Source organism: Dasypus novemcinctus, chromosome 7 (genome assembly GCF_030445035.2).
Source record: "Dasypus novemcinctus isolate mDasNov1 chromosome 7, mDasNov1.1.hap2, whole genome shotgun sequence".
NCBI classification, from domain to species: Eukaryota; Metazoa; Chordata; class Mammalia; order Cingulata; family Dasypodidae; genus Dasypus; species Dasypus novemcinctus.
Window position 1 is genome coordinate 71,158,250 of NC_080679.1, and position 25,868 is coordinate 71,184,117.

The 25,868-nt window shown below is 44.0% G+C and overlaps 1 pseudogene; it reads right to left on the reverse strand.

Annotated features, from left to right (window-relative positions):
- Positions 1 to 21,652: 21,652 nt before the first annotated feature.
- LOC101419641 (lipid transferase CIDEC pseudogene) lies at positions 21,653 to 22,671 on the reverse strand (annotated as a pseudogene).
- Positions 22,672 to 25,868: the final 3,197 nt, after the last annotated feature.

Consider the following 25,868-nt stretch of genomic DNA (forward strand, 5'->3'; position numbering starts at 1 on the left):
TTATTGTCTAAAGAAACAAGCATGATGTTATTTGGGCTTCTGAGGGGGAGACTTTGCTTATGATCTGTGAAGAAACTTTCATTTTCCTTGCTGGTGGGGCTGTGCTTTCTGTTAATTTACTTGGCAATTAGTATTAAACCAGAGACAGGCACTGTTTACAGGGTTGATTTGAATTCCTCTTGCAGGGTGCCCTAAGATTATTTAGTTTTTTTCAGCATTAACTGGGGCAATGAAAATGTCTATGTTGAGTGGGAAACAGTTGCAATTTGATAGCGAGACAACAGTTACTAAATATGGCATATTTTCCTTGCAATTGTGTTGAAGGTGAATTGTTAGCAACCCAGGAGATTTCGAATTTGGTTCCTTGTCCCTACTCCCTTCACTTGGATGAAGCTGATTTTTAAATTATTTATGTAAATAGCAAATTTCAAACTTGAGAATTGATTTCTGTTTCTACTCAGGTGTATTAGAATCAATGCCTTGTTTATATAAAAACAAGATTGACATATTAAAGCGTTAGTAACAAAGGTGAAGTCAGTGCCAATAATAACCATATTGGTTATCTGGAGTTTAAAATAAGGGACAATCCTCTGTCAGGTTTAGGAAAAGGTAAAATGAAAGGCAAAGTGAATTCATTTTCACAGGCTTTTTTTTAAGCCTTTACAAACACTAAAATAATTGTAATTTAAACAAACAGATGCACTACAAATGCACAAATTCTTTCTGGATTGTCTTTTATGTGAAAGTAAATGTGTCTGCATTTTTGGAAGACTTGGGAACTTGCTTTGTAAGCACTAGTTAGAATCACTGTAGAGTACTAATGCCAGAACAGAATGTGCTACCACTGTGAAGGTAAAAGCCATAAAGTCCCCTGCTGCGGCTTGCTCGGTCGGTAGAGGTGGGGTCTGGCTGCGGACGAGGGGTCGGTCCAGCTCTGGACGAGGGGTCGGTCCCGCTTGAGACGAGGGGTCGGTCCCACTTGGGACGAGGGATCGGTCTCACAAGGGGTGGCGCGGTTCGGCTGACGGGGTCGCCCGGCGAAGCCGGCGACGAAGGGGTCGCCCGGCGAAGCCGGCGACGAAGGGGTCGCCCGGCGAAGCCGGCGACGAAGGGGTCGCCCGGAGAAGCAGGCGACGAACTGGGGACAAGGGAGGCCAGGCCCTTGTCGGGGGCTCTCAGGACTGGAGGGCGCACGGCAGAAGAACCACCGCGGAGACAAGGTAAACACGCAAGTCCACTTTACTGAGGGAGAGGCAACAGTTTTATAGGGGCTGGGGAAGGCTGATTGGTCGAAGCCATGCCCTGTTCTGATTGGTTGCCGGCGAAAGGTCGGTGGGCAGTACTGGACGGGGGAGGGGTGGTGGTTAGGGATTGGCTGTCGCTGTTGCTGGGGGAAGGGGCAGGGTTTAGGGATTGGTGGCTGCTGTTGCTGGGGTGGAGGGCAGACTTGAGTTTCCCGCCCACGCCTGGCTGTTGCTGCTGTCGGGGGAAGGGAAAAGGGCGGGCTGGATTTTTCCGCCCACACCTGACTGTTGCTGCTGTCGGGGGAGGGGAAAAGGGCGGGCTGGATTTTTCCGCCCACACCTGGCTGTTGCTGCTGTCGGGGGAAGGGAAAAGGGCAGACTGGAATCTTCCGCCCTGGGCCTGCGCAGGGAGAAAGAAGAAGAAGGGTGCCGCCCCACAAGGCATTGTGTGGCGCTATCCGGGAGGAGGGGCGGCCGCGGAAGCATGGCTGCCGAGAAGGGGAGACCCGAGGGCACTCTGCGCCCATGCCGAGCTTCCTTCAGGGGTGGCGGTGAGTCCGACCAGCCACCCTATTATGGGGGCAGCGGCTTGGCCTGCCGCGGCTGCTCCCCCGCCAGGCCAGCAAACCACACTTCAGCCTGAGGGGTGACCGCATTTCCCCCTTCTTTTCAAATAAGCACCAGGATGGCAGCAGCAACAAGTAGCTGAGGCCCAAGAGGCAGTAAGCAATGAGGGAAGCGGGGCTGAAGAGGGAGGTGAGTATGACGGGGATACAAATGTACAATTTGGGGGGCGGTATCTTGCCGTTGCAAGCAAGGGTGGCCAATGTCCAATTCCCGTTGATCTCGGTGGCTATAAGGTCTATCTGTTGTTAAAAGTCCAGGATGATAGCGCATTACAGGTGGTTGATCTCTTCTTGGTGGCGAAGAGCGGCAGAGGCAGACTGTGTGATGGTCTGGAGGATCGCAGTGGTGAGGACAAGTTGCGTCAGGGCACCAGCGACGGTGATGGCAGCAGCGTCGGGAGTGGTGGAGACGTAGGCGAGGACAAGAAGGCCAAGGTCTCCACAGGCCGAGAGAGGCCGATGTTAACGGGGCGGGCCGACATGGGGCGGCCCAATCTGCAACGCAGTAGGGGTTCAAGCGAAAAAAGGAGGGGGGCGGGGGACGAGAAAGGACGCTTTGGATGGCTGAGAAGAGGAGTGAGGTCGAGACAGGAGGAAGCTCCGCAGAAGTATGGGGAGGCAAGAGCAGAAGTGTTATTGGATGCTAGAAAGCAGGCCGCGGGCCGGGGAAAGCAGGTTGCGGGCCGTTTCGCGGGGCTGGAGCTGCTTGAGAGCGATGGCGGCATGGGGGGCCGTGGTTACAATCTTCTGGGGTGGTAGTGGCTAGACAGATGGCGGAAAATATTATCAAGAAAGCAAAGGTTATGAGGAAGAAATAGAGTATTAAAGGCTGTGGGGGAAGTGAGAAGATCATTTAGAGGATAGGGTTGAGAATGGTATGTTTAAGACAGAAGCTTTGTGGTTTGTAGGAGACTGCTTTATAAACGAAGGAGAATGAGGGCAGTAAATATAGTAACGATAGATAGGAAGATGACAGTGAGGAGGAGTCTTTGTTTAAGGTTCCAATCGTCCGGCGCAACAGTGGCTAGGCCGATAGCGAGGGGTGTTGCTAAATAGACAATGGCTGCAAAGACAAAATCATCTTCTGTTTCCTTAAGAATAACTTTTCTTTAAATACTTAGTAGCATGCAATATTAGAAACTGTTTCCTAAAAGCAAGTTGGCAGGGGAGCTTGGTTGCTGTTAATCTTTCCTGTTATAAAATTACCTTTTATTATTATTATCATCAATTTAGTTTTATATATATATATTTAAGAATGACCTTTTGGAATTAGCCATTTAATACCTTAATGTAAACTATTGAAGATAAATTTTATCTTTACAGAACACATTCCCTTACATAAAGTTATCACAATACCTTTTACACTTGCCGCATGCAAATTTAATTTCAAGAGTTTATGAAAAATTAGCCATCTTACTTTAGGACAAAATACGTCTTTTTGCAAAACTTATTACATTTCCGTTAGCATTTTTACAAACTTTTAACCTTTTTAATATTCATATAAGTTTTACATTCTTTATATTATCCTGTGAAGAAAAATAAGTTATTCATTTTAATCTAGGCAAGAACAACTTTTTATGAAGACGTACAGTTAATTTTGTTAATTAAGACTTACAATTTTTTTTTTAATTGTAGATATCTTATTAACATTTAAACTTATGTATTAATATAATAAACTTAAGTATTAATATAAGCGCTTATTTAATTTTTGGCCATTTGAATAGAGCTCTTTTAAAGATTTCCAGTAATTTATATTTACCATCCGGAGGTATCACAATATACATTGACATTGAACGAACAGACAGACAAACACAGAACAATTACAACACATTAACAGAAATATATAATTTATTTACAGTTGACTCATAACTCTTACTTTCTTGGTATAGCTGCTTTTAAATCCTTTTTTATATAGCATATCATAGATTATAAGCTGTTTGAAAGAGATCTTACACCGGTGAGTGTCTAGGAGACCGGCGAGGGCCCGAACTTGTGGGGCTTGCTTAGCAGATAGGATGTTACCCATTGCTAATGGCCTTTTGGAGCCGATAAGAAAAGGGGCCCTTACCTTGAGAGCGCGGCGATGGGAGCCGAGGTGCGCGGTGAGACGAGGGGTCGGAGCCGGTGGGGCTCCGACGGTGGTCGCGGGCCAAGAGAAGGCCCCGACGAGGGGAGGGCGGGACGACGAGCAGTGGAGCAAGGCAAAGGGGAGCAAGCGCAGAGGGGAGGAGGCAGAGGTGAAGGCAGGGGTGGAGGTGCTCAGGCACGCGCTCTTGAGAGTTTTATTGGCGCCTCTTAATCATAGCGGGTCGGTATAAGCCCCCGACATGGAAGGAGAAAGCCATCCAGCGATTCTCCCAGACCGCCGTGGATCATATGAGGTCACCAAGGTTCAGGAGCAGCAATGCAGAGCGAAAAGATAGGGGTGAGAAAAGAGGAGAGCGTAGGGCTATGGTAGGGTTACTTCAGACGTGCAAGCGCGTGCTCCCGAGAAATCCAAGGCTCCTCTTAATCATAGCAGGTCGGTATAAGCCCCCGACATGGAAGGAGAAAGCCATCCAGCGATTCTCCCAGACCGCCGTGGATCATATGAGGTAGCCAAGGCTCAGGTAGCAGCAATGTTGCACGAGAGAAGTCCCAAGGTGAGAAGAGAGGAGGGTGTAGGGCTGTGGTAGGATTACTTCAGACGTGCAAGCGCGCGCTCCCAAGAAATCCAAGGCTCCTCTTAATCATAGCGGGTCGGTATAAGCCCCCGACATGGAAGGAGAAAGCCATCCAGCGATTCTCCCAGACCGCCGTGGATCGTATGAGGTAGCCAAGGCTCAGGTAGCAGCAATGTTGCACGAGAGAAGTCCCACGGTGAGAAGAGAGGAGGGGGGGGCGCCAGGTTATGGAGTGAGGCTGTGGTGGAGTTGCCTTGCCCCACGTTGTGCTGTGGTGGGGTTGCTTTGCCCCACGTTGGGCGCCAGCTGCTGCGGCTTGCTCGGTCGGTAGAGGTGGGGTCTGGCTGCGGACGAGGGGTCGGTCCAGCTCTGGACGAGGGGTCGGTCCCGCTTGAGACGAGGGGTCGGTCCCACTTGGGACGAGGGGTCGGTCCGGCAGCAGACGAGGGATCGGTCTCACAAGGGGTGGCGCGGTTCGGCTGACGGGGTCGCCCGGCGAAGCCGGCGACGAAGGGGTCGCCCGGCGAAGCCGGCGACGAAGGGGTCGCCCGGAGAAGCAGGCGACGAACTGGGGACAAGGGAGGCCAGGCCCTTGTCGGGGGCTCTCAGGACTGGAGGGCGCACGGCAGAAGAACCACCGCGGAGACAAGGTAAACACGCAAGTCCACTTTACTGAGGGAGAGGCAACAGTTTTATAGGGGCTGGGGAAGGCTGATTGGTCGAAGCCATGCCCTGTTCTGATTGGTTGCCGGCGAAAGGTCGGTGGGCAGTACTGGACGGGGGAGGGGTGGTGGTTAGGGATTGGCTGTCGCTGTTGCTGGGGGAAGGGGCAGGGTTTAGGGATTGGTGGCTGCTGTTGCTGGGGTGGAGGGCAGACTTGAGTTTCCCGCCCACGCCTGGCTGTTGCTGCTGTCGGGGGAAGGGAAAAGGGCGGGCTGGATTTTTCCGCCCACACCTGACTGTTGCTGCTGTCGGGGGAGGGGAAAAGGGCGGGCTGGATTTTTCCGCCCACACCTGGCTGTTGCTGCTGTCGGGGGAAGGGAAAAGGGCAGACTGGAATCTTCCGCCCTGGGCCTGCGCAGGGAGAAAGAAGAAGAAGGGTGCCGCCCCACAAGGCATTGTGTGGCGCTATCCGGGAGGAGGGGCGGCCGCGGAAGCATGGCTGCCGAGAAGGGGAGACCCGAGGGCACTCTGCGCCCATGCCGAGCTTCCTTCAGGGGTGGCGGTGAGTCCGACCAGCCACCCTATTATGGGGGCAGCGGCTTGGCCTGCCGCGGCTGCTCCCCCGCCAGGCCAGCAAACCACACTTCAGCCTGAGGGGTGACCGCAGTCCCCTTTCCCCTGAAAATACATGACTTACATAAATGACATGATTGTATCTATCTTAAAGTAGATACATGATGTTCATCAACATTTATATATTTCATGGAGTGATCTTGTACCCCGACTCATCAGTACAGGGAAAACAAGGCATTGCACCAGTGTGTCTCTCCCTCCCATTGTTATTTTTGAAGAGGTGGCACTGTTGCATAGCAGTAGACTTCCAGAAAGTGTTGAGTTGAAATTGTACCAACATCACTTTTCAGCTGGCTTATATCAGGCAACTTACCTAAGCTGAGTGAACCTCATTTCTTCATTGAAAAAATGGAGGATAACAACACCTACGCCATTGGGTGCCGTGAGGTTATTGAGCTATTTCAGTGGCTGGCATTTACTAAGTGTTCAATATGTGCCAGCTTGTTTAAAAAAAGAAATCTGTAGAGTGAATTATTACTTTTCAGGTTTTGGGGGAATTCATTATTTTGAGTTTAAAAAATTCCTCTCCAAAATTGCTCTAGTCCTGGATCATTCAACAAAAATGGGATTTTGAAAAAATGTAGTACCCTCGTAAAGTCGTAAGCTTATATGACTCCAAATCAAGAAAGAGTGAAACTCCCTGAGCCTGTTTTCCTCAGAAGTTCCCCAAATTGCCTTCAGAGCTACCTTATTTTGACCACCATAAGCCCTAGAAAGAGCAGAATGTGGAAGTTTGGTGTTAACTCAAATGTCCGGAGCTTGCCATGTTCCAAAGAGTCTATAAATAGGAAGTTCTCATGATTTTGTCATTAGATGCAACTTTGGTTTCACTCATGGAATTCAAACCAAAGGAGCAAAGCAGATTTCGTTTTACTGTGAGCTCAATACTTTCTCTCCGCCATTTATTTGGATGTATGGGAGTAGCTGTATTCCTTCCTGAGGAGCCCACCTTTGTGAGCTTTAGACTTTCCCCACTCAAAGAGTTTCTCCTATGCTAGCAGTATAAAACAATTAAATTGAACTCTGATAAAAAGCTTCAGGTTGTTATTGAAAACATGTGTGCTGAGGTTGAGGGGCGTGCTGCTGCCACGCTATGTGTGGCAGAAGTGAATCTCCACTGAGCTCCAAAGCATTCCTAATTTTATGGCAAGTCTCTCAGTCGGAGTTCTTATTAATAGATTTTATTTAGGTGGCTTTTTTAGTGATCAACTGGAGAGTGAAAAGTTTTTTATAAACGGTTTGAAGAGTAGCATTGAGGTCCTGGAGGGAACAGGTTTTAATTCAGTGGTATTTTGCTTTTAAATGGTATTTGATGCTGTGGCTTTTCCCTTAAACTTTTTTCCTCCCTTAGTTGATGTCTGTAGTGTCCCTTGACTTGTGGGGGAAACTCCCTCACTGTATAGCAATTACTGATTTATGTTCCGGTGATAAGAATGTGTTTTATTGTGGCCATAATATTTGTTCAGTTTAACTACTATGTACTGTAAAGTATCATAAAAACTTCTCCTCTGATCAAATGTTATGAGACAAAGGATCATAAGCTGCCCTCGATCCATGAACTCCACTCCCATGGTCTCTGTGGCCATGCCACCATGAAGACAGGGCAGAGTGTGTTTCTGAGGATAAATTTCTGTGTCCTCCTACCCATAGTTTAAAGTCATTCTCCAGTATAGGGCATTTAAGAGTTTCTGAAGCTTCTTTGTCATCAGTTGGACTCCCTTTCAAGGTTATTATCAATCCCTTTGTAAAAAGCTTAGAAAGACTCTCTTTTTCTTGTGACTAACTTTCAACTTCTCATCAATCTTTTGGAAGTTATGAATTCCATTGAGTTTTGTTGTCAACATTTGAACCTGACTTAGGTTCAGGAATATTCTATGATTATAGCTAAAGAAAAAGGAAAAACAAAAAGTCTCTTTTCCTACCTCTTACCTTGTTCTTCCACCTGTTATCATTAGGGGCAATGAAGTACCTCTACTAAGCAAGCAGAGATATTTCCCCAGTGCTAGAGCACCATAAAAGTTCTAGGGAAAGAACTTCTTATCTGTCCTTTATGCTGCCACTGCCAGAGTGATCTTTCCTGCTTAGCATCCTCCAGCAGTTCTCCATAGCCTTCAGAATAAAGTCTACACACCCTTCATGATCTAGGCCCTGCCTTACTCTTTAGGCTTATCTCTAAGGACTGCCTACCTTGCCCTCCCCATCTGTCTTACCCACTACTGTATCCTTCAGCCATAGGGAACTACTTGGATTCATTAAAGGATTCACCACATCTTATTCTTCAAGCTCAGCCTTCCCTGAGAAGCCATTCCTGATGCCCAGTGAGCTTCTATATAGTGTCTGGCATTACTACCTGGAGTTGAACTGGTGAGGGAATAGGATATACTGGATTTGGCAATGGAATGACCTCATCAGAATTCTGCAAGCTGGTCCTGATCCAATCAAATGTTGAAATCAAACAGATAATGGTTTTTCTACTTTATATCTCTCAATGTATGAAAAGAATCACATTTCCTACATACACATTTCTGAAGTCATTGTTCAGGAGCAGCTCAGACAATCAGCTGCAGATCTGTTGCTTAAGGAAATGATTTAAAATGCCTGGGTGAAAGCATCCCACAGCAGCTACCTGTCTTCAAATACCTTTACAGAAATACCAACCATGTCTTTTTGCTTGCCCTTCTCCCCACTAGATTGTCAGTCCCTTTATTTATTATGGAAATACATATAATTATTTCTGAAATGAATTAATGAATGAATGGTAGAAAACTACTGCTTCTTCCTGCTTTCTCCTTCATTATAGAAGAATGAAAAAGGAGCACAAATTCTGCCTTGGTATATGATTACTCTCAGGGGATTGTCTGACCACAGCAATTAAGAATTCACAAAGATGATTAATCTTACATGGCTATGCTAGTAAAATAACTTTGATAGGCTCATTGAACTGGAATTTCCCTAAGGGGCCATATAAGCCATTGCCCTGCTTTTGGGCAGGTGGTTCTAATATAATGTAGAAATGTTAGCTGCATACTATTTCTAATAAATCTGCAAAGAAAGATTCCTTATCTTCCTTGGTGCTAATATATAATTATTTAGTGGCCCACATCTCTTAAGTAAGAACTTTGTTGGGCAGTTTTAAAGGCATTAAAGATTTAGGCGAGGTATGATGAAAATGAATGTCAGACTGGAATAAGCTGTGTTTCCTATTTTAGAGATTCTTTGAAAATAAAGCTGAAAAAGCATCATTCCTGTGATCCTGTCTGAGAAGAGGTTTGTTAGTGCACCACTGAGGTATCTTCATCAGATGTTTATTGAGGTCTTCTAGGTGCGAAGTACTATGCTTGGTGCTGGGACATGGTAGGGTAGACACAGTCCCTACTCTTTTGGAGTTTACAGTCTAATGGTGAAGCTGGACTTGAACAAATAATTAAAATTGTGCTGAGTATTTTAATGAAGATTTTGGTCAAGGGAGTCTTTCTAGGGGAGAGAACATTCAAGAACTGGGAGGAGAAAAGTTTGCTCAGATGAGGCTGAAGAAGTAGGCAGGGTTCAGATCATGCCAGGTCTTATAGGCCATGGTGGTAGCATTGGACTGTGTTAACTTAGCTAAGCTATACCACGTTTCCCAGCATTCTTTTCCTTATATGGTTCTGGATTGTGTAGGCCATAAGAGATTTTATGGGAGGTTTGGAAGATGGAGGTGAAGCAACAGCCTTGTTTTTCAGGTTCTGAAGGTTGGTGCAGGGCACCAGGTACCGTGGCAGCTCGTGTATGCCATCTTAGATCTGCTAACTCATCTTGTTGGCATTGGGCATCTGGTATTGTGGTTCTGCCAACTCCTGCCAAATCTCCTCCTTCAGCTTCTTCAAGTCCAGGGCTGAGACTGTGTGCAGCTTTATGGTGAAGGTTGAGGTTGGGAGTGCTGAGAGATAGGTGGAGGTTCTAGTTTGTCCTCACAGTTTCCAATTGTCCTTGTGGATCCCAGTTCATCCTCATGGGCTCCAACTTGTCCTTGATGTTGTCTACATCCAGCTGAACTTCCTGACTGCCAGTCTGGTTGATCTATACTAACTTTAGCCTCAGAACTAGATGCAGAGGCAACAGCTGACATAGACTGCTCCATCAGCTACTCTTGTGGCATTGAGGAGGATTCTATGATCACGATATTGAAAGCCAGGACTTGAGACCTCCATGGGAAGGAAATTTATTATAGCCGGCCAGGCGTGGAGGACTTGAGTCCAAAAACTGAGCCCTGAGCCAGTCTTTTAGGTTGTTTTTATACAGAGAGCATGGGAGGGTTGGAGTTAAGAAACATTTGGTGCAAAAAGTTTAAGTTTTAGTTTCTTGGGGCTTGGGAACTTTTTGGGAACTAGGTAAGCTTGAATACACACATAGCCCATATCATTCTTGAATAGACATACAGCCCATATCATTCCCCCCTTTGATACCTGCTTAAATTGGTTAAGCTTCAGCATCACTATTGTTCGAGTCATGAGGTGGGCAGCTGTCTGTGTTCTTACTGCATTATTTGTCAAAATGCATACCTAGCTATTATTAAGAGGAAGAAGCAGGGAAGTATGATGAGAGCATGGGAGGAGTTCTAGCTGCTCACTGCTTTGCTTATTTTTTTCATGAATTTCCCAGGAGACCCCAATGATAAAGTCCTTGGGGAATATCCAGGGCTTCTCCTGGCTTCTGGAAGAAGCCTTTTTCCAAATGGCAGAATTTTGGGGAGAATCTTCCAGCAGCCATTTTGGGGTTTATTGATGTCTGCGTGGACTGCTTGCCAGGTTCCAGATCCATCTATTTTTACTTATTTATTTATTTCTCCCCCCTCTCCCCCCCCCATTGTCTGTTCTCTGTGTCCATTCACTGCGTGTTCTTCTGTGACTGCTTCTATCCTTATCAGTGGCACTGAGAATCTGTGTTTCTTTTCGTTGTGTCATCTTGTTGTGTCAGCTCTCTGTGTGTGCGGCACCATTCTTGGGCAGGCTGCACTTTCTTTTGCGCTGGGTGGCTCTCCTTATGGGGCACACTCCTTGAGTGTGGGGCTCTCCTACGCAGGGAACACCCCTGCATGGCACGGCACTCCTTGCGCGCATCAGCACTGCACATGGGCCAGCTCCACACGGGTCAAGGAGGCCTGGGGTTTGAACCGTGGACCTCCCATGTGGTAGGTGGACACACTATCCATTGGGCTTCCCTAGATCCATCTATTAATTCTTTGTCTTACTAGCCTGTTTCATTTCCCCCTCAGAGAGTTTACACCTTTAATCTTAAGGGGGTGCTGAAGGGAGATGATCTATTTTTCTGTAGCTACTTCCTGCTGGTTAGGGGCAGTAGGCCCTGACAAGGTATAAAACACTTTTGCTATTCTACTTTAATTGGAGGAAGATAGATCTGGCATCCTGGGCAAAGCTGGATGTAGTTCCCATTTGACTAACAAGATGTTGTTTCTGGAAGAAATAAACTTAATTAGAATTTTGAGAATAGATGGTTTCACTAAGAGGACACTGGACCACAGAAGTAGAAAAGGCCAGGTGCTTGCAAAGGCTGCATTTCTCCAAAGTTGATGGCAAACAGTATTTTTCCTTGATTTATTTTATGCTGTTGGTTAACTCTGGAAATTGTAATAGCCAACGGAGTTAGGTATAAATTGCCAAGCATTTCCTTTTTCAGTTAAGCTATAGAAGAAAACAGATAAGGGGTTTTTTTTTTGTTTTGTTTTGTTTTTTTTAATGGGATGTTTGGTTTGTACTCCCCCTAGCAATAGGCATTTGGGCTAGGGTTAGAGGGAACAGCAGACTTTGACATAGACACTACTTAGCTTTGTCTCTTGAAGAGGTATTTCAAGCCACCCAATGACTGGTATTTGTGCATCCCATCAGGTGCTTTGGTGAACTAGTACTTTCTTGTGCAGCGGCTTCATTCAGGATTAGTGCACCAAGCTGGACATTCCTTTGACTTTAATAGCTGTGGGAGTGATTAGAACTACAGAGTAATGTTCTTTACATTTTTGGCTTATTTGAGTAACTCCTGATAATTTTTTTGACTGGCTTCACCAAGCTTTGTCTTTTGAAAACCCATTTGGCTAAACTGGTTAGGGCATTACTCCCCAGATGAATGGCTTGGTGAAGTCCATGAAGGACTTTCCACTGCACTGCTCCTGGCAGGTAGACTTGAGTAGCCTTAACAAGACACCCATCAGCCTTCAGGGTGAACCCCAGGCTAGCTGCCCTGGTTTGTTCCTCCTGGATATACTGTGGAACTTCAAGTACTGGTACAGGTGCTAGAATAAGGGGTAGGAGGGAAACCTGGGTTTGTGCTGTTGCTTTAGTAGCTGCGTTAAAGCTTGAGCATTTTTCTTTGCTATTGTAGTGTTTGTCTTCTGATGCCCTGGACAATGTATGGCTTTTAGTAAATCTAGGATTTCTTGCCAGTGCTCAATAGGTGACCCACTATTAGTAAGCAAGCCTCGTTCTCACCACACAGCAGAGCGAGCATGAAGGAGAAGGAAAGCATACTTAGAGTCTGTGTAAATATTAGCCTGTTTCCCAGCTGCAAGCTTTAAAATTTGGGTAAGGGCAAGCAGCTCTGCTTTCTGGGCAGAAGTTCCAGAGAGAAGAACTTTGGCCTCTATGCATAACCTGCCTTTTTAATTCCTTCTTTAATAAAACTGCTTCCATCTATGAACCATTCAATGTCTGGGTTCACAAGAGGCTCATCTTTTAAATCTGGCCTGCTTGAGTAGTTTTGGTTAAGAGTTTCAAGGCAGGAGTGGAGAAGGGGCCCCTCAGGATCTGACTTTGGGCCCTCTACTGATAGTAGGGTGGCTGGGTTGACAGTCTAACACACCCTTATCTGCACCTCAGGGATCTCTAGTAATTGAGCCTGGTATTAATTAACTGGTTGCCTTAAGTCCCTGGTGGCCCTGGCCTCAAGCACATCCTTCACCTGGTATGAAGTGAAGGCTGTGAGAGGTTGTCCCCAAGTTAGTTTGGTGGTTTTCTCAGTTAAAAGGACTGTTGGCCCCACTGTTCCCAGGCAAGGTGGCCATTCTTTTATCTTATAGACATGTTCATTAACTACTTAGAAATGAAGTTTACCAGGACTTTTAACATGTTCAATGTCCTTCTGCATATGATCTAATAGAAATATCACCATAGTCATCAGACATATCTTTAGAATAGGATATAGGTACAGTACTTAACACTAATTAATGTACTACTTAATGCATAAGTTTCTCTTTGAGCTATAATTAATAGACTTAAGTTTTAGGTTTGCAATACCTTACATGTTATCTCTCCATGGGAGAAGGCTAATGACAACTGTGTTTAAGTTCTACTCACAGTACTTTGGTGATCATTGCTCCACTTGGTATGTCCTTTACACAGCGAGAAAGCTACAGTGCCATTGACCTTAGAGAGAGGCTAGGAACGTAGTTTCCAGAATTTCACTGGCCTGGTGCGTAGTGCTCTTTGGCACTATGAAACAGTGCCAGTTTGGAGGCAATATCCTTTGTACATTTGACTGTACTGAGCCATTGTTGGCTGCTGCAGGAGTTTGAAACTGCAACGGAATTTCCGTTGACTTCAGGAGCACAACCAGATACGTAGTAGATAAATTTATTGTTTTAGGGGTCAGTGACCAACCTAGCCAATAACTCATATGGAGAGGCAACCTGCAGTGTATTCAAGGCCTTTGTTTGGTTTGAATGCACAATAAAGTCTGATAATGCTGAAGTCTATCTCAAGAGATAAAAATCAAGTTTTATATACCTTTTAAAAATTTCCAATGCAATGTGAACTTTTTAGTACTTTGCTTCTTACTTTTAACCTTTTAACATGAAGATGTTAACTACTCAGGTATTTTACTTTAGCAGTAGAGGACAAACTACTTGTTTCATTTTTAAAATGAAAACTGAAGATTCCCAATGGAATCAAGGTAACTTTTCATTATCATCACTTGAATATACACATTGAGGTGACTTCCAGACAGGTTTCAATGCTTTTTGCCAATAACCTCAATTTAGGCTTCTAGTTAATAATGGCTTCTTAGAACTCACCACTTAAATGCTTTAGTTTAAAGGTGTTTTTCAAACTCTGTATATTAACCACTACCACATAGACTGGTTACTTTACCTTAAGATAAGCTTATTAAATTACGGTTAGGGAAGCAGACTTGGCCTAGTGGTTAGGGCGTCCGCCTATCACATGGGAGGTCCATGGTTCAAACCCCGGTCCTCCTTGACCTATGTAGAGCTGGCCCACGTGCAGTGCTGATGCATGCCAGGAGTGCCGTGCCACGCAGGGGTGTCCCCCATGTAGAAGATCCCCATGCGCAAGGAGTGCGCCCTGTAAGGAGAGCTGCCCAGCACAAAAGAAAGTGCAGCCTGCCCAAGAATGGTGCCACACACACAGAGAGCTGACACAACAAGATGATGCAACAAAAAGAAACACAGATTCCGGGTGCTGCTGATAAGGATAGAAGCAGTTGCAGAAGAACATACAGCGAATGGACACAGAGAGTGGACAACTTTGGGGGGGAGAATAAATTTTTAAAAAATTACGGTTAGTAACCAATGAAATTTACTTTATCCATTTAAAAGAGGGCAGGCTTACATTTTCCTTTTTAGCTTAATTTTATTAAACATGAACTTACAAGCACAAACTGATTTTTAATTCCTTCTGCTTAGAAGAGTTTTCATCTGTTACACCTGGCCTCTCCCTCAGAGCTCTTGCAAAGAGAGGGCTCTGGGGACTGGGGAGGTCAAAGAGCTCAGGAAAATCCTTTTCCTTTTCTCAATAGTTGCTATATTTAGATTTCTATGTGAACAATTTGAATAAAGCTCTTTTACAAATTATTTGTGAATTTGATATTATCATCGTGATGTATGAAGATATACACTGAGAAAGTAGGCAGACATGAATAGTTTGACACAGAAATACAACTTAAAGTTACTTAAAACTTTCATTTTTTACAAAAGAAGTTTAATTATAAAACAACATTTGAAAGATCTCCTTGAAGGCTTTCCTATGTGGGCTTCCCCAGACTAGGGGTTCATGGTTTCCCCGCTTCGTGGCTTCATATAAAGGGAGGTAGAATGGTTTGCTGAGTTCTGGGAGCCCAAGGCTTCGTTGCTTCCATGAGGGCTTGCTTGAGAGTGTTGAAGGCTTTCCTTTAATTTGTACTATGTCCATGCAGTTTTGCACAAGAATTTTGCTTCCTAATTAATGGCTTATGATCAAAATGTCCCCAATTCTTTCATACAACTTTCTTTTGCTTTAGAACCTTATATTTTACTTTGACTTTAGCAGACTTTGGATGAGCAAGACTAATTATATATATACTCACTGAGGCTGTTAAAGCCTCAGGGACCAGTAGGACAGGAGACAGGGATGTCTCAAGTTTGTTTTTTCCTGTGCCATAGGGGCAGAGATTTTAGGCTAAATTTACCCAAATATAATTTTAGTTATTATCCTTCTGCTAACCAATGGCCACATTTCTTTCTTCCTAGTTTAGTGTTAGATTACTTCTCTAGCCTTCTCACAAGTTGATGAGGCCATGTAACTGAGTCCTGGCCAATGAAATGGAAGTGAAAGTGATGCTTCCTACTTCCAAGCTTGGTAACCTATACTTCTTTCTCCCTTTATCTGCTGGCCAGAAGCGTTGGACCCAGTAGAAGACTCAGAGCCCTAAAAGATGGTGGAGCCATCTTTCATTGCCGGTCTCTTACTCCATCAAGAGAAGAGAGATTTAGAAAGTAGAACCAGTGGTTCTTGGTGGGGAAAGAGAAAAACGAGTTAAAACAAAGTAAGAATGAATCCCAGATTCATCCTAGTTTGGATAACAGGGCAAATAACTAGTGCCATCATTTAAGGTAATGAAAACCGGGGAAAGCATGTTTTGAAAGGAAGGAGCAAGAGTTTGGTTTTGTAGACGGGGAATTTGAGATGACCTTGAAACCTCCAGGAGAAGATGTTTTGTTTCCTTCTCTGTCTTTCTCCATCTGGGAATTTGAGATTGGCTCTGACAGTAGCTTGTAAAGTATTATGATCCATATGACATTTTGCATTGTTTTTCCCCTTCTACTTGTTGAAACCTCTCCAGGATTATGTTCTACATTCTCATCTATCAAATTTTAAATTTTAGTTATATGGGTCAGCCCTGAAAAGCAGGAAGGTGACCATGACTGACCTTGCTAGGTAGTCTTCCTCACCTGTGATCTTACATGCATCTCTCAATGGAAGAGAAAAGGTAATACAAGATTAACATACAGAGATATCTTCTTGCTTTTTTTTCATGGTCTATAGTTACCAGACATGCCTAGGCTGCCTCTATGGGAAAGATGACTCTCAGTGTCTCTGATCTGTCTAGTCCTTCATGTCTTGGATGTTATAGATGATTAAAATGCACAATAGTGATTTTCCATTTCTTCTGGTTTTAGATGTTGGTTTCCGGAAGTGCTACTAATACCCGTGATCAAATACACATTTATTTCTGTTTTCATGAATTGCATACCAAATTTGGCACAAACCAGTAAGGCAGACAGAAGAGATAGAACATCCCATTACTAATCCCTAGATCCATAATCTTTCTTTCCTCTGCTTGCTTGCTCTTCCCTCCTTTGGATGATGGTTCAGACTGGTCTAAGTGTATTCAGTCATTCACTTATTCATTCAACCAATATTTTGTTCCTATTACATGCTTGGCAATGAACAGAATATTGGGGATGCATAACCCCAGTCGAAATTGCTACATTACAGGAGCTTATATTTTAGTGAAATTGTAGATGGGTTATTAAATAGTTTTAATTCTGAGCAATAAGTGTTCTGAGAAATATAAAAAAGAAAATCAAAACAATCTTTAGGATCAGGAAGGCTTTCAGAGGACTGACAGAGTAGAGGAGAGCTGATAAAGAGGTTGGGAGGGGAGGAAACACTTTTGCTAAGGAAAAGCATATGTAAAGGGGGCAATTTTCTGCTCTTACCTCCAAATGGTCTTTGCAAGGCACTGTCCATTGCACATAAGAGGGAGGGTTCCACTGAAGCACTCTGAACATTGTTCATGTAGGACTCCATTACAAGGAAATAGGAAAATAGGGCTGGTCTTTGGCTTGTTCTTCCTTTGCAGTTTGCTTGAAATATTTTGAATCTACGTGTTTGTGTGTGTACCTATCTCCTTCTTTTAAAATATTTCGGCCTAATGTCCTCAGACCACAGAAGAAGGCCCGGATTAATTAGATGGGGTAAGATGCTGGTGCATGATTCATATGCACGTTGCTTTCACTTTCCTACAAGTGCCTGAATATGACAAAATGAAGACAATAATTAAAAGCACAAAGGGAAATGGATCTATGCATTTATGCACAAATATACAGGGGCCAATGTGCTTGAATATGATAATTTTTAAAAGATGGCCCCTTTGGTATGACTGCAGCTGTGACTGGTAAGAACACAATGGAGACTTTTGTGTCAATGTAGGAAAAAGCTGAGTAACTTGGAATAGACAATATATTAACTTTCCTAGAATTTTCTCTTCTAAAAAAATCAGAAATAGTGGTTTCTCTAAAATTGTGGATCATGCATTTTAGAGTACATAGGAATCATTGAGGGAGGATCATGCATTTTAGAGTATGTAAGCATCATTGAGGGAGCTTGTAAAATATGTTTTAGAAAGGAGATCAGGGCTGCACGTCCTTAGCTTCTGACTGAGCTCAGCTGTGGTGGGACTGGGAGTGTGCATTTTCAAGGAACTCTCAGGGGAGTCTGATGCAGAAGTCCATAGAGGACACTTTTAAGAAACAGTGTACTAGAAACTCAGCTTAAAATGAGAGTTTTAATAATTTTTTTTCCTACAGCTACATGGAATTGTTTACTACTAATTTTTGTCTCTTCCTGAAGGCATTTCCACAGGATGACATAGGGAGAGTACAATTGCAAATCACATTCAGGGTGGTGAGAGATAATGAAATTGAAGTGTCAGCAGTTTGCAAGAGCAAAAGATTGTCCCTCCCTCCCCCAAGCTTTGTTATTACCTTATTCAATTTGTACTTTATTTTGATGCACATATATGGAAATAAACAAATTATTAATTCAAGCTTGTCTTCAATTTTGTGTTTGGCCTGCAAACCTTTAACATCTCTCCTAGGTCCCCAGGGGGACTATGAAAGGCTTGCTGATAGGCTGGGTGTGGCATATTCATTATTCAATAGGAGTTACAAGCAATTTGATAGTTCATGTGAGTATGTGGCAGAGCTGGGGTCATTCAGGGGATTATAGTTTTGACTACTACTATTTTCACGTTTAGCTGATGACTTAATAGTGGATGTGCTCACATGTTTCAAGGATAAGGATAATTCCATTCTGAATCCTGGTTACTACCAGGTGTTTGTGACTTGTCTTATTTCTCTTGCAGGAGAGCTCCTCTTGAGCCCGGCTATATGCTCAGCATTATGGGGAACTTCTTTTGTCTGGAGTCCTGGGAATAATGAGATACTGAAGGGCAGAGTCCACGGAACGCTGCAATCCTTGGTGGAGGTGGGAAATGCACTTGGCCCCTAGCTCCTGAAGCTTTGAAAATGCCCTAGATGGTATTTGCATCATCTGTCAAAAGCTCCATTCCATCGGTGGGCACCCACGTGGTTGGAAAGAGTCCTCTATATTCTGCCCCAATGCCAGAAAAATTCCCCTCCCCCCTCTTCCTTCTTCATGTGTCTTGTCCTTTGGTAGGTTACCAATAGGCTCCAGGATGTTAGAACTGAAAGGTCCTTAGAGTTCGTTTGTTCTAATGTCCCCATTTACCCACTAGGAAACTTGGTATTGGAGTCCTTTGCGATTTATCTAGGGTCACACAGCTGTCAGATGTGGACCTGGTACTAGACCCTGGACTCTTCGATTGAGGGCTCTTCCTACTAAGATAGCAAATGCCTAGAACAGTGCCTGCAACATAAGAACTCAATTTACATGTGCTTCGATTCAAGCTTTTGTGTGTGTGTGTGTAAACTACAATATTCTACTACATGTAGAATATTGTAGTAGAATATGTCCAGGACATATTCATTTATAGTAAACTTTTCTGTCTGAGAAATAAATGCCTCTTCGGCAGTCTGAGGGAGCACTTCTGCTGCTTTCTCCAGGCCTAGCCCTCCTCCCTCCCAACTCTCCACCCCATCCTCTCCTCCACCCCTCTGCCTTGATATTTTGGGGAGGGATGACTCAAGTCCTCTGTGCCTGGTTTGTTAACTGAGTCGTATCAGTGGGCACTTTGGGATGAGAATAGTCTGTAGGTTTGGAATAAACAATGAACAAAATGGTACTGAGTTCTCAGGCAAAAAATGTGGGCTGCTCTTACCCGGCGATTCTAAATCATTTCCTTAAGCAATAGATCTGCAGCCGATTGGGCTGCTCTTCTGGCTCATGTTGCTTGCAGTGAACTACAGTGCCAAGTTAATTGTCAGACAAGGACAAGGACACTGAGGGTACAAACAGTGTACCTTAGGAGTATAGGAGACAGTGGTGGGTTAGCTGAGCTGCTGGGCAGATCAGTACAACACCCTAATAGGGTAAAAGTGAAATCAGGAATAGGAAAACTATAAAATCTACCTTCGTCCTAACAATGTTAAAAAGCTTCTGAACTCCCAGTTGTATTTGATTCGGCACTCAGATTTGACACATTATCTTAGTTTCCCGCCTGCTATGACCAACACCACACAATAGGCTGCCTTAAGCAACAAGTTTTGGAGACTAGAAGTAAAAATCAAAATGTAGGCCAGGCCATGCTTTTGATATGGGCTGTGTGTGGGCTCGTGTGCATTCAGGAATGATACAGGCTGTGTGTGTTTTCAAGAATAATATGGATTGTGTGTATATTCAAGCTTACCAAGTTTTCTAAAAGCTCCTAGGCTCCAAGAAACTGAAACCTGACCCAACAAAGAAAATCTTTTCCCGCCAACACCTCTCCTGGCCCCACCTGTCGTTTCTCGTATAAAGGCAACCTGAAAACCGTGCCTGGGGCTCAGACTTTGGACATAAGTCTGCTGGGACCCGCTGGCTCTTAATAAACCTTCTTTCTCAGAAGAGTCTCATGTCCTTGTCTTCAATACTGTGATCACCGAATCCTCTTGACTGCCACAACACTTTATCCCAGAGATGGAGATGGTAGTTCCCTCACAAGGTGATGGCTGGATCTCCTCCCGTGGCCTTTTCTGACTGGACTTCTCTTTATAAGGCCTCCAGGAATACATATTAAGACACCCCCAATTTAATTTGGCCAGACCTTACCTAATAATATCTTTAAAAGGTCTTATTTACAAATGGGTTTATGCTCGCAGCGGTTTTCACAGTGGTCTGAGGAACTCTGGGGAGTGTCTGAGACCCTTTCAGGAGTCCATAAGATCAGAAGTATTTTCATTGTAATACTAAGACCTTATGTCTTTTCTCGCTCTCATTCTTTCTCAGTACACAGTGGAGTTTTCTGGTCTCTGTGATGGGTCATATGCAACAGATTGAATGTAGGGACAGGCTTTTTCTGTTAAGCCAGAAATTAAAGGGATTTGCCAAGATGCAAAACAATGCCACTGTTTTCCCTACATTTAAAAAAATGTAATAAATTTTCATAAAGTTTTATGTTGATGTGCAGTGGGCTTATTGTTATTTTTAAACAAGTTAAACATTTTCACATTTCTCAGTTTTAATTGCTGATATAAATCAGTATAAATATCAGTTTTTATAACTTACATAAACAGTATGCTGGGGTCCTAAATAATTTTGAAATTGTAAAGAAGTTCTGAGACCAAACATTTAAGGATCACTGCTCTCAAGCAATAAGACAACACATATGTTCCTCTTTTTCTCTTTCAAACAAATGCTATAACATATATCAAATGAGGGTTTTTCCTGTCAAAATCATCACTTTGAAATCCTATATTCCTAGTCTAGTGACATACTCAGTTCCCTCTTAAAGCTTCCCATTTGGAACTGCCCCCGTATATATAGTTTGCTCTTTCAAGCAGAGTATTTGTTTGTATACTGAACTCAAATCTTCTGATTAAGTAAATACTTTTCTGACCAAGAAGTGAATTTATCTTGTTTTCAGTGGTTTATGATGATCCTCCAAATCAGATACGCACAATCAGATGTCTTGCTCTACTGATGTCTCATCGATCTTCCACAAGACTGGAAGACTATTTTTGCTTTTTTTAAAAGGAGGGAGAATGCATTGCATTGTCGGAGCCTGCCTGGTGTTTATACTTGAGAAAAATTTTCACATTTTCTAGGAGGGAAAAATGGTATAGTGCTTGACAAATCTCTTTAAAAAAGAGAAATTTCAGCATCTTGTTAGAATCCCCTTTGGCCAGGCTAGGTAGCAATGTTTGCAGGTGAACTACCCCGAGCAGTGTAGCATTGTTTGCAGGTGAATTGCCCGGGGCAGCTGGGGCGGTGTCCATTGTGGGACTGGTGGATTAAATGCACTCATTACTCTGAACATTGGAGGATTACTCTTTTCTGTCTTTCAGTGCGTATTGATCCAGTTCTGCTGTCAGGCTCTTTGTTTATCAAGGAATTTTAAACAGAAAACATTCTGGGGATGCAGAGGCTGGTGAATTACTCGGACAGACGTCCTGTAGGGGCAGGCCTTTGCGTTTGCAGCGTGTCGGCAGCCAGGTCTGCATCACTGTATTGTCGAATGTTAGGGCCTTTTTTTTTTTTTTTAAAAAAGGGAAATTACATAGCCAGATAGATTATAAACTGTCTCCCCATCTATTTACCCACTTATCTTTATTTATTCACTTTTCTAGTTGCAGTCTCGGGCATAGGTGATTTACTTAGGGGGACAGGTAGATTTTATGTTTAGTGAACGGCACTGAAAAGAAAGAAGAGGAACAACTTAACACTTCCAATGCTTTGCTTGAAAACATTATATATATACACATATATATTTGCATCAGCATACATAATTTATTGCACTCTCTAATATTAAACATTAGTGGGCTTGGCAATTCACACAGGAGTATTCTGGGATGGGGAAGCCAGGAGTAGGGAGGGGAAAGAAAGTGAAGACAGCTTGCTGAGGGACAGACTTCATGCCATAGTCTACCGGTGCCCCCTTCTTGGACAGTTCCGCTCCTTGGGCAGGACGGAGCTGGGCCAGGCCAAGAACCGACAGCTCTCCTTCGGCCAGCCCACCCCAGGTTTCTTCCTTCTGCTTCCTCATTTGTGGTCCTGTGGGGTGAGGGGGGTGTGGGAAGGTATGAAGCTCTGTAGCTGCCAGGCTTGTGTCCTCTCCCACCTGAGCATGCGGTCCCCAGACTAGTCGTTGGCCGGGAAGGACTCCAAGCGCCGGGCCTTCGCTGCAGCATCTTCAGACAGGTTGGGATAAGGGATGAGGCCTTGCCCTTGGGGGGCTGCCTTTCCTCTATGGCACCCAGAGCTGCTGCATGTAACAGGAGGTGCCGGCAGCACGGGGCCTGTGGCCTGCAGGCTGAGGCGGGCCCAGCGTGGGCTTCCTTCATGATGCGCTTGGCCCCGTAGCAGCAAAGCTCGTAGGAGAGGGAGTATGTGCCAAAGAGAGATGCCTTTACATGCAGGCAGCCAAGGAAATCCTTCAGCTTCAACCCGTACAGATCCAAGGTTGCGGGACCACACTGATCTTCTTGACTGGCTTGTGGGAGAGGGAGAGTTGGTTCCTCTCCCCCTGCTCTGATGGGGGCTGCCATTTTTGCCCCTTCTGGAGCACTGTGAACACTGTCTCTCCTGTCAGAGCCTGGAAATACTCTTCTGTTTCTCCAGGTGTGCCGTCTTCTTCCAGCGCCAGGGAGAAGGACTTGTCTGCCAGCATCAGGGTGTCTCTGAACTTGCAAGAGTGCACACCAGGGCGGCGGACTTGGCCCAGTGGTTAGGATGTCCGTCTACCACATGGGAGGTCCGCAGTTCAAACCCCGGGCCTCCTTGACTCGTGTGGAGCTGGCCCATGCGCAGTGTTGATGGCGTGCAAGGAGTGCCATGCAGGAGTGTCCCCTGCGTAGGGGAGCCCCATGTGCAAGGAGTGCACCCCATAAGGAGAGCCGCCCAGTGCCAAAGAAAGTGCAGCCTGCCCAGAAATGGTGCTGCACACACAGAGAAATGACACAACGAGATGATGCAACAAAAAAAGAAACACCAATTCCCGTGCCGCTGGCAACAACGGACAAAGAAGAAGACGCAGCAAATAGATACAGAGAACAGACAACTGGGGTGGGGGGGGGGGGAGTGGGGGAAGGGGAGAGAAATAAATAAATAAATAAATCTTAAAAAAAAGAAAAAAAGAGTGCATACCAGGATGCCCTTCTGCAAGCTGTGGTCCACATTGCAGGGCTGGGCTCTGGGGACCGGGAAACATTATATATGTTATCATCATGTCTTGTGTGAGATAATATGAGAACATTAATGTTTTTAATAATAGGAACAGATGCCATTAGAAGATAGCTTACTATGAGTCCAGAACTGTTCTGCACTTTATACATAATGTTTATAATTGTTGCATGAGTATTCTACAGAATGTGTTCTCTGCATTGCATAAGGAAGAACACTGAAGTTCAGGTTAAGTGACTTGTCTAAGACCAAGGGCTCATGATGGACTTGAGATTCCAACAGAATCTCTTTGGCTTCAAAGCACAAATTCTTTGTAGTATATCAAGTTTCCACCCTTTTGCCCCCTAAAATAAAGGAGTCAGTTGAGATGGGAGCTTTTCTTTCTCTTCCTTTTAAAGCTAAAGTGTTTAAGCATTGCTCTAAAAAATATATCCTGATGAACTGTTCTGGTATGTTATGTCTCCCTTCGAAACAACACCAAAGTTCTTTACTAGATGGGTGATCATTGATTAGAGGAGGCAGAGTCTAGATATTTACTTGGGGAAAGGTCCAAACTGGGCTGTGGAGGCAAGGCTACAGTAGCTTAAGACTCGTTTATAAGCCATTTGCATTGTATTAGTTTTCTATTGTTGTGATAACAAATTATCACAAATTTGGTGGCTTAAAACAATACAAACTTATTATTTTACAGTTTTGTGTAGGTCTGAAGTCTGACACTGGTCTCAATGGGCTAAAATTAGGTGTTAGCTGGGCTCCATTCCTTTCTGGAAGTGCAAAGGGAGAGTCACTTTCCTTGCCTTTTCCAGCTCCTAAAGCCCACCCGCATTCCTTGGGTTGTGGCCCATTCCTACGTCTTCAGAGTCACCAAAATCATGTGTCTCTGATCCTTCTTCTGAAGTCAAACCTCTTTGTCACTAACTACAGCTAGGAAAGGTGCTCTGCTTTTAAGGACTCACATGACTAGATTGGTCCCACCGAATAATCCAGGATAATCTCCTCCTCTCAAAGTCCTTAACCTTAATCACATCTGCAAAGTCCCTTTTTTTCCCATGTAAGGTAACATAGTCACAGGATCTGGGTTTAGGACATGGGCATCTCTGGAGGGCCCTTATTTTGCCTATCGCATGCATGAAACCTGGCTAAGCATGTTGGTGTACCTGTGAGTGGGCGGTAACAGCCTGCTCTCATAGGGATACCCAGTGTCAAAATGAACCACGTTTAATGCTGGATCAGTGACTTTATTCAACAAGCATTCGTGAAGCCTGCAGAGCACACAGTATTCCTTGAGATCAGTGGGGTTTTTTTGTTTATTTTTTTTAAACTGAGAATTTTAGATTTCCCCTGAAGGAAATTGAGCTGGCAGTGTTGGGAATGCTTCCCAAATAGACCAGAGCAGTTCTGATTTTATGAACTTTATATGTTGAAGTTCTGAGGAAAGGTTCTGCTGCTAAAAGCAGCTGGTTTTTGAAAATTCAATGTTCCATTACAAAGATCCTTTCTTCCTTGTTTCACCTTCACTCTTGCCCTTGACTGGGAGCCTAAAAGTTGAATTTCACTGTAAGGGGTGTAACTAGAAGGACTTTGAATGTCACACTGCAATGGACCAGGCGCTGATGATGCTGGTGAGTAGGCAGGGAAATCTTCTCCCTGGAGGAAGATAATACCGCAGTCTGAAAACAATAAAATTACTCTCTTAACAATAACATAAAAGAGTGCTCAGCAGCAGAACATAACTTCCCAAGGGATTACAATTGTGCATTTATTTATCTAGATAAATACATACAGCAGCCACCCACTCACACATGCCCTATTGATGATAGATCTGCATAGTCTTACTTTGGCTCTTGTTGCTACAGAGGTTGTGTATCTTAGTAGTTGGGATGGTGGCCTTTGCATGGGTTTGAATTCTGGTTGCACTGTAACTTCCTGCATAGTTTGGGGAAAGTGATTCATCCTTTCTAAGCCTTAGTTTTTTAATCCATAAAAGGAGGTAATATTAGTATCTACCTTTTAGGATTTTTGTATGGATAAAATGAGAAAGTGCGTGTAAACCCAGGAGTTAGAAAATAGTAGCTTGAAATAACTATTAACCATACAGAAAATTACTTTTATCTTAAATTCTCACCTTTTGGTGAGGGGAGCTTCTTCCCCTATCCCCCACTCCCAAATAAGATCCCTGAGTAGGTAGGATGCTGTTTAATAGCCTTCATGCCTTCCCACCCAAAACTCTGTTTTACCTTGGCAACAGGCTTCTTAATCTTCATCTTCCACCTTCTCCAACTTTGTACCACCCAAGATTTCAGTTCCACTCCTGACTTGAGGAAGGTGTTTATAAGGAGTCTGAGGACATGGGCTCATTGATTTGGTCTTTTTTTTTTTTTTAACAAATCTACTTTATTGATGCATATTAATAAAGCATAAATCCTTCCAAAGTGTACAATCAATGGTATTTGGTATAATCACATAGTTGTGCATTAATCACTTCAATCATTATTAGAACATTTTCATTATTCCAGAAATAATAATAAACAAAAAACAAACAAAAGCTCATCACTTCTCAATCTTTCTGTGATTCCCCTACTGTACATAGCTGCTATTCTGTTTCCATCTCCCTAGTTTATTTGTGCTTATATTTTGTAAAAATGGTCTTATATATGCAATATTATCCATATTTGTATTTCACATGAAATT